This window comes from Sceloporus undulatus, chromosome 1, assembly GCF_019175285.1.
Source record: "Sceloporus undulatus isolate JIND9_A2432 ecotype Alabama chromosome 1, SceUnd_v1.1, whole genome shotgun sequence".
Classification (NCBI taxonomy): Eukaryota; Metazoa; Chordata; class Lepidosauria; order Squamata; family Phrynosomatidae; genus Sceloporus; species Sceloporus undulatus.
Window position 1 is genome coordinate 21,699,418 of NC_056522.1, and position 12,117 is coordinate 21,711,534.

Consider the following 12,117-nt stretch of genomic DNA (forward strand, 5'->3'; position numbering starts at 1 on the left):
ATATACAGTATCGCTCCTAGCATCCTCTCAGACCTGCTTCCAAAAACGCCTGGTCTCTGGAAGATCTTCGGGCCAGGAAGCGGGTTTTGCGACGCTAGAGCGCCAAACGCCGGCGACATAAGCTTAGCCGACAAGCCACACCTGGACTCTCTTTGAAGGACTACGAAGTGGCGATAAATCACGCGACGATTCGTTCTTTTCTGGTTGTATCGCGTCCGCCGAGTCGCGTCGGCAGAGCTGTTCAGGGTAGTGATGGACGCTTACCTCAACTCCCTCCTCCCTGACCTATTTTGGAACCATCGAAACGTCTTGCCTGCGACGATTTACATACTTTTCGGGTAACATCTCTCCGATAAAGGTTGATCTGAACTCCTTATTAGTTCCGCATCTAGAGTAGAGGTGTCCAGAGCCTCCGTGGACTTAGTTAAACTGATCACTTGGTCTGTTTTGTACTGAGGATTTGGACAAGATTCTTCGAAGTGTAGACGACGACTTGCTTCTCGATCCCTGTCTTCATGGCTGACGCTCAAGGGGGAACGGTTGTGACAATATGTTCACCATCTTATCACTTCATCCTTCAGGTGGGCATTTCCATCCACTTTGAAGACGCCATTGTTAAACCCCTTTGTTAAAAAGCCCCTCCCTTTGACCCTTAAATTCGGACAATTATCGCCATGCTCGTGCTGCCATTTTTAGGAAGGTGATCGAGAGGGCAGTGCCTTTCAGCTTCAAGGGATCTTGGATGAGATGATTACTGGACCCATTTCAAAACCGGTTCCAGGCGGGTATGAGTTGAGCCTGCTCTGTTCACCTTCGTTAGTGATCTCGTCTGGGTTGGCCAGAGCGAATGCGTCTGTCCTGTTAGTGCTTTGGCATCTCAGCGGCCTTTACCATCGACTGTATACTTCTGAGTCGCTGAGGCGTTGGGTATCGGGGCTTGCTTTGCATTGGTTCCGTTTATTTCTACCTCTCGGCAGATTCCAGATGGTGGAGCTGGGGACTGTACTCCGATAGGCATGTGCCCTGACATCTGGTGTCCTAGGAGCGATTTTATCCCCATCTATTTAACATTTACATGAAGCCGTTGGAAAGATCATCCTGCAGACCACGGCGCGGTGTTAATCCGTACACTGATGACACCCAATAGTTTTCTCTGTTTCTCCGCCTGATGCTAGTAACTAGGATGGCATCTCTCCTCTTAATGCTTGCTGGAGTCGTAATGGGCTTAGAGGAAACAACTCAGCCTGACTTCCAGAGAAAGGAATTACTGGTGATTGGTTCCCTGGCCCCAGGTAAGGAAATTGTTTCACCTGTCCTACATGGGGGTCACGCTCCCCTGGAAGGACACTGTTCGCAGTTTGGGGCTGCTTCTGGACTCTCGCTTAACCTTACTGTCACTTGGATGCGACGTCAGAGCACCTGCTTCTCAGCTTCGGCTGACTATGCCAACTTCCGACCCTTCCTGGCCGTTGGGGATCTTGCAACCGTTGTACATGCTTTCTGGTAACCTCTCGATAGATTTCTGTAATGCGCTTACTGGGGCACCCCTTGTACCAAACCCGGAAGCTTAAATTAGTGCGAATATGGCGCTCGGCTGGTTACTGGATTGTTCCAGGGTCGCCCATTAACACCGTCCTAAAAGATCTCCATGCTGCCTCTATTGCTTCCAGACCATACAAGGTGTTGGTTTCCCTCTAAAGCCCAAATGGCTGTCCAGGTGGTATTGAGGGACCGCTCTCCCAACCCAATCCGCCCGACTCTAAGGTCGGGTGAAAGACATCTTTTAAAAGAGTTCCAGACGCTCGCTACTATCACTCAGAGGGCTTTATTCTATTTAGCCCCTCAGCTCTGGAATCCTCCCATGAGCTCGTACTTCCACCTCCCTCGATGCTCTCAAACGAAACTTTGAAGACTTTTTGTTCCCCAGGCTTTCCTCCCGTGAGCCTTGTGGTCATTCCTTTCCCCTGGCAATGTTTTTGCACTTCATCTACACAGCACTTGTATAGGGTGTTGTTTATTTTTACTGTTCTTAATTGTTAACTTTGTATTATTGTCCATGTTCTGTTGATTGTTTTACTCTTTGATGTACCCCGCTGTATCACTGGAATAGCGGTATAAAATAACTATTATTATTCTATATAATTATTATTATATTATTATTCTTATATATTTATCTGGAACAAATCTGAACTAGAGCAAACTGAGACAGCTAAGAATAATTCTATCCATTTCAGCCCTAACAAACTTCCAATTAGGATTGACAAAAAGTTTGATGAGGCGCGCCCTCTGCCACACCCTAACTTTATCAGATGGGTCAGAGAAGACGGGATTGTCTCCAATGGCCCCATCACTACATTGTGTCTGGGAGGACCAGAGGAACACTAAAGTACGTCAATGGAATATAGTGCATAGCATTCATAAGCGGAAGAGAGGCCATAAGGGGCATTGCATTGTCTTCTTAGTTGCGCATCACATTGCTGGCTTATGTTCGCTGTGGTCCCCTAAAAAACCATAGATCATTTTGCGTGTACCCATCAAGACATGTGTGACCCATCCTAATTTATACATTCCATTTTTATCCATTATTTATTATTACCCTTATTTATAACGTGCGTAAATGTACCCAGCGCTGTACATACAATCTTTTACTCGCCGGTTCCCTGCCCTTAGGTCAATCTAAAAGACACACACAAAAGGAAGAGAGTGGTTGGGGGAAGGTGCTGAGGTCAGCAGATTTCTTCACCTCCGAGCCTGGACCAAGGCAATGGACTGGAGGGAGGATTGGGTTTAATGGAAGGTTAATCTTCTCCAGGCAGGCCTGGTGGAGCTAGCTGCATCTCTCTCCCTCAAGATGTGACTGAGGGCGGGCTTGTTTTTTTTTACGCCCAAGTGTTTTACATTTCCACTGTTGAGATTACATTTTGTTAGTTTGGCCTAGCTCTTTAATCTGTTAAGTAATTTTTGCAATTTTCTCTCTGTCTCTGGAGTATAAATAACCCTCCTCATTTAGTGAATTGCAAAACTGAATGTTAAAAAAAAAAAAGGTTACCTTACATTTCTCTTGAAAGATTGTTAGTCATGTCCAATGGGTGGGGGCAGTGCTCACCTCCATTCAAGCTACAACCAGCATTTCTGAAACAACTCCATGATCGTTGGCCCAGCTTTACGCACCGAACGCTGTTACCTTCCCCGAAAGTCGGTCACCTATTTATCAACTTACGTTTTACACACTTTAAACTCTGGGGCAGCAGCTGGACTACTATGATGTGATGGGCGCTCACCCCTTTGCCCCTTTTTTCCATATCCAAGTCATTATACAGATGTTGAATAACATGGGCCCAGACGAGCCTTGTGGGACCCACTGTCCACCTTTTCAGGATGAAAAGAGCCTTATGAGCACCTTTGGGTTCGCCAGTCAAACCAATTACAAATCATGTAACATACCTTGTCTTGCCCATATTTTATTAAAATAGTCTTGTCCTATCTGAAACAGGACCAGGCTCTAAATAACAAAACATAACAAACACCTGAAAAGGGTACATCTGGAATCAATAAAAAAACGGGGATCCTGATCGCACCCCATATTGTTGGTGCCATCGATGGGCACAATTTTCTGTGGACACTTCTCATCATGTAAAACAGATAACTATTTCCTGCTCTCAGATTGTCTCCAACCCACCAACAGAAACCATCACAATCAGCAGTGTTATTTGGGGAAACTTAGTTTTAGTTCCTATTCAACCACTGTAAACCGTCATTAATTTCTTTGTAGCATAAACTCACAGGTTGTTGTGAAGGTGAGGGGAAGATTTGTGTTGCACCATTCCCATGAAGAGACTCTTTTAAATTGCGCATGAGGAGGAGCTGTCCTTGCAGCAATAGACTTACTTTCTTCAGTTTCTTTCCGTTTCTGTATCAGGAGATCTTCATTGCACTGGAAACGAGGCTTGTATTGTCCGATTGAATGAAAAACGCAGGCTGAACGCAAACAGGAGAAGGTAGTCATGGGTGTTCCTGTTCTGTTGTACTTCAGATATTCTAAGGTAAAAGAAAGACAGCTTTTTGCGTTACTTAATCCCTACTCCATTCGGTTAAAAAAAATGAAACGGCCACAACCTATTTAAAATAATGCAATATTTAATCTTGTTTAAAAGGCCTGGGTTCAGTGGATGAACAACCCTTTTTTACATTTAACTCCCAGGAATCTCAAAGTCAGTCTTAGAGACATGACAATTTTGGAGCTTACCCCCCCGTTTTTCCCTACAGGAAAAAATTCTAAATATCCAGAAGGGCGGGATTATTATATATATTATATATATATATATTATATTAATATCTATATATATAATTTGTTTATTTATATACGCTCTTCCAAAGATCATAGCGGTGAACAGCAAGTAAGCTAATTAGCCAAGTAAGCTAATTGCCCCCACCAGTCTGGGTACTCATTTTAGGCCTCAGAAAATTGCAAGCCTGAGTCGAGCTTGGGCCCTTTGCTGGTCTGAACGCAACCTGTGGTTTTCGCGTGACTGGCTGCATACAGCATTTAACCCCACACACCTACATAATAATGTCATTTGCTATTTTTCAAATTTAATTTATAGATATAATATACAACATATATAACATACCCACACAGTAAAATTTGCATAAAATGTCTGCTTCGCTAATTAATCGTGCCCGTTTATTCCGAATTGATTAAACATTTGAACTTTGTGAAGAAAGTTATTATTATTAATAATAATATTATTTTGCTACTATAGGAGCTCATCAGATTGAGTATTTCTTATACTTTTGGACTTAATACTTGGGACCAGACGTGTTTTGTTTGATTGAATATTTGCATGCTAACAGATGAGATATCTTGGAGATGGGACACGAGACTCTAAATATAATCATTTATGTTTGTATATACTCTACATTGTCGCTGAAAGTAATTTTCTACAACCATTTTTACTAATTTGTGCATGAAATTATGTTTGTGCTCCACTGAAACCATCAGAAGGTAGCTTAGTGTCACTCTCTAAGTGATCCATATCAACCCTTTTGGATTGGAGTGTTTTGGATTTTCCGATTTCAGATTTGGGATGGTTACCTGTACAGGTCCTGAACTATTAGAGAAAACACCTAAATATACAGACCTCTCCAGTTTTGCTAGTTTCATGGAGCAGGCCAAAAAGAAAAACCCAATACATCAAACATTAGTAAACACATATAAATTATTTATGGGTCCATTTGATACCCATAATTCAGGAATGCCATAATTAATTTAATAACCTTAATGAGAAAGGGAACCAAGACCAGGGATTCTATTAACTCATTACAGTACTGGAAGTCTGCTTTACATGTTTAAAATAATTTGGTGTATATAATATTTAAATATTTGCATTAAATCTTTTATTCACATTTTTTCATGAACATTTTCCATCATCCATCCCCCCAAAATCTTTCCAAACAAAACTGAAAATACTATTTTGTCCCTTATTTTTTCCAGTTTTTTCCCCAATCCCTCACATGTAGTTAGGCTGAATAAACACTCTTTCTGGAATCCGGAGTGCCCCGTTTTGTAGAACAACAATCATCTGACTTTTTTTGTACAAATGGTTCCCTGGGTTCTTCAGTGAATACACGCTGGGCCCTGAATTGATTTAAACTTTTATCAAAATTGTCCATTATAGGGTTTTTATTTCTATATTGCTGTTTAATGTCAAGTCATTTATGAAATGTTACATGTTGATCCTGCCTCTTCTAAATATTAGCATGTTAAAAAATAGTACCTATTTTCAGGATTTTTAAACTGGACACTCAATTCAGGCATACATGACGGGAGGGCAACAGATAATTAAAGAACCTATTTCTCTGTGATTTTACAGTTTCCAAGCACCCCCAATCAAACTATGGTTATGCTCCACAAAACCCTATGTGGCTGTCCAGTTGTTAAGGACATATCTCCCTATTACAGCCCTTTTCTCTGTTCAACTTACTCTTCCAGGTATAATCTGTGAGGGGTATAGAAAGGCCTTATTGTGGCTGGTCCCAAGTCGGAAAACTCCTCCCTAGAGAGATTGGATGGGCCCCTTCCCTTGCAATCCTTTCATCGACACGCTTGTATATCTTTTGCTTGGTAGACCTTGAGGGCTGACTTCTCAAGGGGGAAACACTTTTTATGTTTAAGTTTTGTCTTTTTTTACTGGTCTGTTCATAACTGATTTTAATTATAGGACAGTTTAATATATTTTTAACATTTAGATGTACATTTTTAGCTATATACATTTAATTTTGTACAGATCCTTGAGTAGGAGGAAAAGTGCAATCTACACAAATATTTTATTATTCTATTACCACAAACCTGAAGTTCAGTTAACCAAATACATTGGTACCTCGGGTTACGAAATTATTCGTTCCTCGCCGCCGCTTTCGTAACCCGAAAAGCCTTCGCAAGCCCGAAAACCCATAGGCGTAATTGGAGAAAAGCCGCCGATTCATGTGAAATACGCCGAAAGCACCAAACATTTTTCGTTAAACCGAAAAAACTTTCGTACGCCGAAACAGTTTTTTTCGAATGGATTTTTTCGTTAACCCGGAAATTTCTAGCGGCATTCGTATCCCGGGGTACCCCTGTATAGGTTTTTTTTTAATTGCAGAAATTAATACAAGCAATGTAATGTAAAAACACTTCTTTGGCTCGAATCTTTAATCTAATGTACCAGTGGTACCCCAGGATCCGAAATACCACTACGCGAAATTTCCGCCGGATACGAAAAATCCCCAGGACTAATGCTTCCGGGTCTACTAAGGTTATTGGGTTACGAAGAAAATTTTTGATTTTTACGCGCTTTTTCGCACGCAATCGCGGCTTTTCCCCCTAGCGCCTATTGCATTTCGCTTGCAAGCTTTTCGGGTTACGAAAGCGAGGCGGAACGAATTAATTTTCGATAAACCCGAGGCACCCTGTATTATTTTGCACTAGGCTCTGTTAATGGGCTTTTTTAGAAACAACTAGATAGATGCAAGCTAATTTACCACCATGACAGTACTGTTGTGCGTGACAACAAAAGTATATTCAAAGGCCCACAGTGGCCCCTGAAGCTTCAAACCATCTCCCCCAAAGCCCACTTGGTGGGACAACTTTTGTACATACTTTGCCCTTAAATAAGTTTTAATCTCCCTACCCAAACATATTAAAGCCTGCAAAAACTATCCCCTCCCCACCCCTCTCCCCACAAGCATCTTTAGAATCCTTTCTACGACCCCAAACTACCCAGTTTTCTCTGCAGCCACTCTCTCAAAATGTCAACAGGAAGAATTTGTACTTCCCCACTTTCTGTTGCCATTTTGCGAATGTCTAGATAAAAACAGTCTCCATTTTCCTCTGGAGTGATTCTCAACATAGCGAGAAAGCCTAAAAAAACATGGTGAAAACTGTCCCCTTATTTTCAGACAACAAACCTCCCCCCCCTTTATTTCGCCCCCGGAAAGAAGGCGGAAAGACCAAACCAGGAACATGTTAAAAGCATATGAAAAAGTGGGACAACAAAGGTGTGAATTTGCCAAAGGGAACAACTGTCGGGTATGAAGGCAATATTCAGATATAACACACTTGTTCTGATTAGACCAATTTTTTTACATTTGCCCAGTTGACATTCGTTCCGCAAGGGACACAACGGGCTGCCCCAAAGAATGATCCCCTCCCAGCAATGATAGATCTCTATTTTAAGTTGTAAAGCCACCCGATTGCATTGGCAGAGGGGCGGCTAAAATAAATTTTATTATTAATTTGTCTTAATTACTCCTGGGCTCAAATCCCATGCCTATCACCCTATCCCTCTGAACAATCCCGTTTCCCCTATTGAAAATAAGTAGGTGATCCCTGGTTCTACTGAGATGGGGAACCACAAAGGTTATCAGTCTAGAAAAGAAATTGTCTGAAAACCCCGATAATGTTACCCAATCAGAGTTAACAAAAAACTAGACTAGATGACCATAGTGTAACTGTACAAGGTAATAACTGTGTATATGTAGTTCCATTCAAGTTGTCTGGGAAACTGCCTCCCAAATCAAATATGCAAAAGGTTTGCAGACCCCTCACCTCATGAATAATTTCGGTCATTTGCTTTTTAAAAGTTTTTATGATTACCTATAATCTGGACATACTGTTTCTCAGCATCTACATTTATAAGAGGAGGTGTTCTTTGACTCAACTCTCATTACCCTTGCTCAAAGGATGCTGGTGGCAGTTTAAAAGTCCACATTTTAAGGGTCACAGTGATTTGTTGTCCATCCTACTCGAAACAGGCAGTGGTCACCTGATTTAAAACCCAACTTGCCAGATCCAATGTATACTTCACTGAAATAAGAAGGTATTCAGGACTCCGCTGACGATCTATGAACGAAGAATTATTAGAGGTCAGACTTATTTCATCTCAATCGTTGGTGATAATTCAAAAGGGAAAAAACATGATTTAGATTACTATAGTAAAAACCGAGGGAAGAACTGTATTGTGTGACCAAAATGATTGGTTTCAGCACACAATACGTTTTATTAGAAGCTGGTCTTACGATCAAATTTTAATATACTAAAATAGGCCTCTAATTAAATTATATATTAATGCATATGATGTAAATTAGAAGTAAATATATAATTAAGCATATAATGTAATTGCATTAATATATAGTGCAGTTCGGCACTTTATTGAAAAGGAAGACTACTAAATAAGATAAAACAACCAAATAACATGTCTGTATTTGTAACAATTTTTTTTATTCTGCATTTTTGAAAGGAATTAGCAATGAAATGAAACCAGTATACAAAAGCCTAGCGTTCTATGTCATTAGAATTGTTTTCAAGGTTGTGTCCCTTTGTGCAGTGGCGTCACTAAGGTTGTGTCACCAGTGCGGTAAATCATGGTGTTCAACTTCAAGGCTCATCTGTCCAACCCTGCCATGCAGGGACACACAAAACAAAAACACTGCTAAACATATGGCCATCCAGCCTTCGTTTTAAAACTCCAAAGAAGGACGATTCCACTACTCTCCAAGGATTTCGTGTACCACTTCGCAACAACTCTTTACGTCAGGAAAGTCTCCTAATGTTGGGAATCTCTTTTCCTGTAGCTTGCATCATCGATCCGTTTCTTTCTCTGGGCAGCAGAAAACACGATTTGTCTTATCCTCAATATGAAAATAGCTTCCAGATATTAAAACAGGCTTATCTACACCTTCTTAACCTTCTCTTCTTCCGGCTAAAAAAGAAATATGATTAATCCTTATTATATTATGGCCCCTACAGCTGTGACCCTGAAATGAAACGACAAAGAAAGAAAACGTTCAACTCTTCTTAATGAGAAGAAGCAACCATCTGGATCTGGTAACAGAACCAACCGGAAAACATCTACTCCGATTGAAATTACTATCCGTGTCAGGAACAAAACACTTTACAAATCGAAACTTCACCTCTTAAAATCACTTACATGAATCAGCGAAATGCACTCTGGCAGGTCTCTCAGTAAGCCACGTAATGTCCAAAAAATTATTCTGAAAAAGCAGTTAAAAGTGTCCTTGAGAATCCCAATGTATTTGAATGACTTACTTGACTCTATTTGGTAAGGAGTGGCAATTTAGCCAAGAGAGAGACATTTCAACTCAGAATTCTGTAGACAACTTGATGCCATTTTAATATTATATTATTGTTTTAATCTATCTTGTTTTTAATTGTTCTTATTTTTATTTGGTAAGCCATCTTGAGAAAAAGCTTTGGGTAAAAGTTAGGGACACTACAATCCCATTTTGTCAGGGAAGCTGCAGGCAGAGTGAGTTGGATTTTTCCTATAACTCATGTTATTATCTTTCTTATGTGATGTGTACTCAGATTTTACTATCTCACTTAACAACATTGCTTATCAGTCTGCCAATAAAGCAGGCAAACCGGAAATATGTGTGGATATTTTTATGCTCCAAGAGCCGTAAAACGTCATCATAAAGATGGGATATTTCAATTGAATTTTGCCCATCTTCATCCTAGCTATTTAAACGCAACATATGTTGGAGAGAGGGCCCATTGTTTCTTTGAATCACAGAATTCCTTCTGCTAAAATGCTAATGAAAAAAAAAAAAGGAAACAAACGTTTTTAATACATGTGCAGTCAAACAGAGCAATTTTTTCAACCACACTTTAAACATTCCTTCTAAACTTCCCTTCAGGTATCTAAAATATACTTTCTTCAAAAATACCCAGTGTATATGCTTCGACAAATTGATGGATCCAACTTGCCATCCTTGGAGTAAATCACACAGTTGGAAGGGACCACAGGGTCAGCTAGTCCAACCTCTTTCCCATGGAGAATCACACACTAAAGTGAGATGGCCATCCAATTTTGTTGAGACGTCCAAAAAGAAAGCGAGAGAAATCCACTGTAACCTCCTTTCAGATCAAAATTTATTATTAATAATAATAATCAAAATTTTTTTAATTCCCGCTCCTTCCCAAGATCAGGGCGGCTTACAACATGGTTAAAACAATGGTGCCATAAACCATATAAAAGATACAAACCAGAGTACAACACACCGGCTTACCATACCATCATAAGAACAACTCAATAAAACTACAGAATTAAAGCCCCTTAGCCCACCTCTTGGCCACGAGGGAGGGAGGCCCACAGGATTTTTAATCGGGGAATGCCTGTTGGAAACAGGAAGGTTTTTAAGTCCTTCCTGAATTGGGCCAGGTGGTTAGTCGAGCGGAGATTTTAGACTGAAATCGGCTAAGTCAGTAGGATTCCTTTAAGTTTACTAAGCTTGGACCTAACCTATTTCAATGAACATCTGTGCTCCTCCGGAAAAGAAATAAAAGTATGTAAACATAAATGTATGCTTCATAATATATCAACATGCATACCTCATCATTAGTCAGCTTGAGAAATAAGTCTCCCAGGATGCCTTGCCGGGGCCAGCTCAGCCCTTTCCTGAGAGCATGGTAAGTCTATGTGCTGCTGGACCAATATGCCAGAGCTGGGGAAAAACTGCAGGAGAAAACAAAAAATAAATTTCACAGAACCGTCAACACACATAGGTCTTAATATACAGTAGGCCCTTGGTATCCCCTGGGGTTTGGTCCAGGATCCCCCAAGGTACCAAAATCCATGGATGCTAAGTCCCATTAAATACAATGCATATTAAATGGTCTCCCTTGTAGTCAAGTGATTTTTGGTAGTTTATATAGTTTTTGACTATTTTCAAGGTGTGGATACTTGAATCGTGTATAAGAATTTGTGGTTACAGAGGACCCATGTACAGCTATCATTGCTAGCAATGGTGAATCAGTTCAAGTACATAGGAATGAGTGTTCCAGCCACACCACAACCTGCTGACTTAGGCTGCATCTGCCCGCAAAAATAATCCAGTTGACACCACTTTAACTGCCCATGGCTCAATGGTATGATTCTGGGATTATAGTTTTGTAGACATTATGCTTTCTTTGTCCGCAAGCTTTGGTACCATAACAAACTACAATTCCCAGAATTCTATACACTGAGCCATGGCAATTAAAGTAGTGTGAACTGATTTTTCTACAGTATGATTGCAGCCGTACACTTAATGAGGATGTAATCTGTGATAAAAGGCATAGAGTTTATTAAGAACTAAATAGAAGCAGTAGAAAATGAAGGGATAAGGAAAGTAGCCATTTTTTTTTACATAGGATGTAGCTATACAATACACAACAGATGAATTCTCTTGGCAAACACACCTTCTTTTCCCTTTGCACCCCTAAATGTGAACTAATTGGGGATGATCTGGCAGATTTGGGACATGTGAGCATGCCGAAGAGAAATTCCATTACATACGAAGTCCACTAATACAACGGAGATTACGCACTAGTAAGGTCCCACAATGCGTCTCAGGGCGCGAGCCAGAACGTGATGAGGGCCCAGATGCTAGTTTACCGCACAGCGAACGCCGCGTCGCCACTGGGCGTTCCAACTGTGTTCCAGTGTTTAGGGAGTCCATTTGGGACTGATTTTGAAACTCGTTCCCAGAAATGCTCCCTAACCATTGGGAACACCATTGGCACACATTTGGAACGCCGGCGGCGACGACAGCATTCCGCGGTGCTGGTAAAAA

General features: G+C 40.8%; 1 protein-coding gene across 1 annotated transcript in view; it reads left to right on the top strand.

The window, feature by feature from the left end:
* Positions 1-12,117, top strand: part of ARHGEF33 (Rho guanine nucleotide exchange factor 33) — a 57,350-nt gene that overhangs the window by 23,071 nt on the left and 22,162 nt on the right. The window lies entirely within an intron of this gene.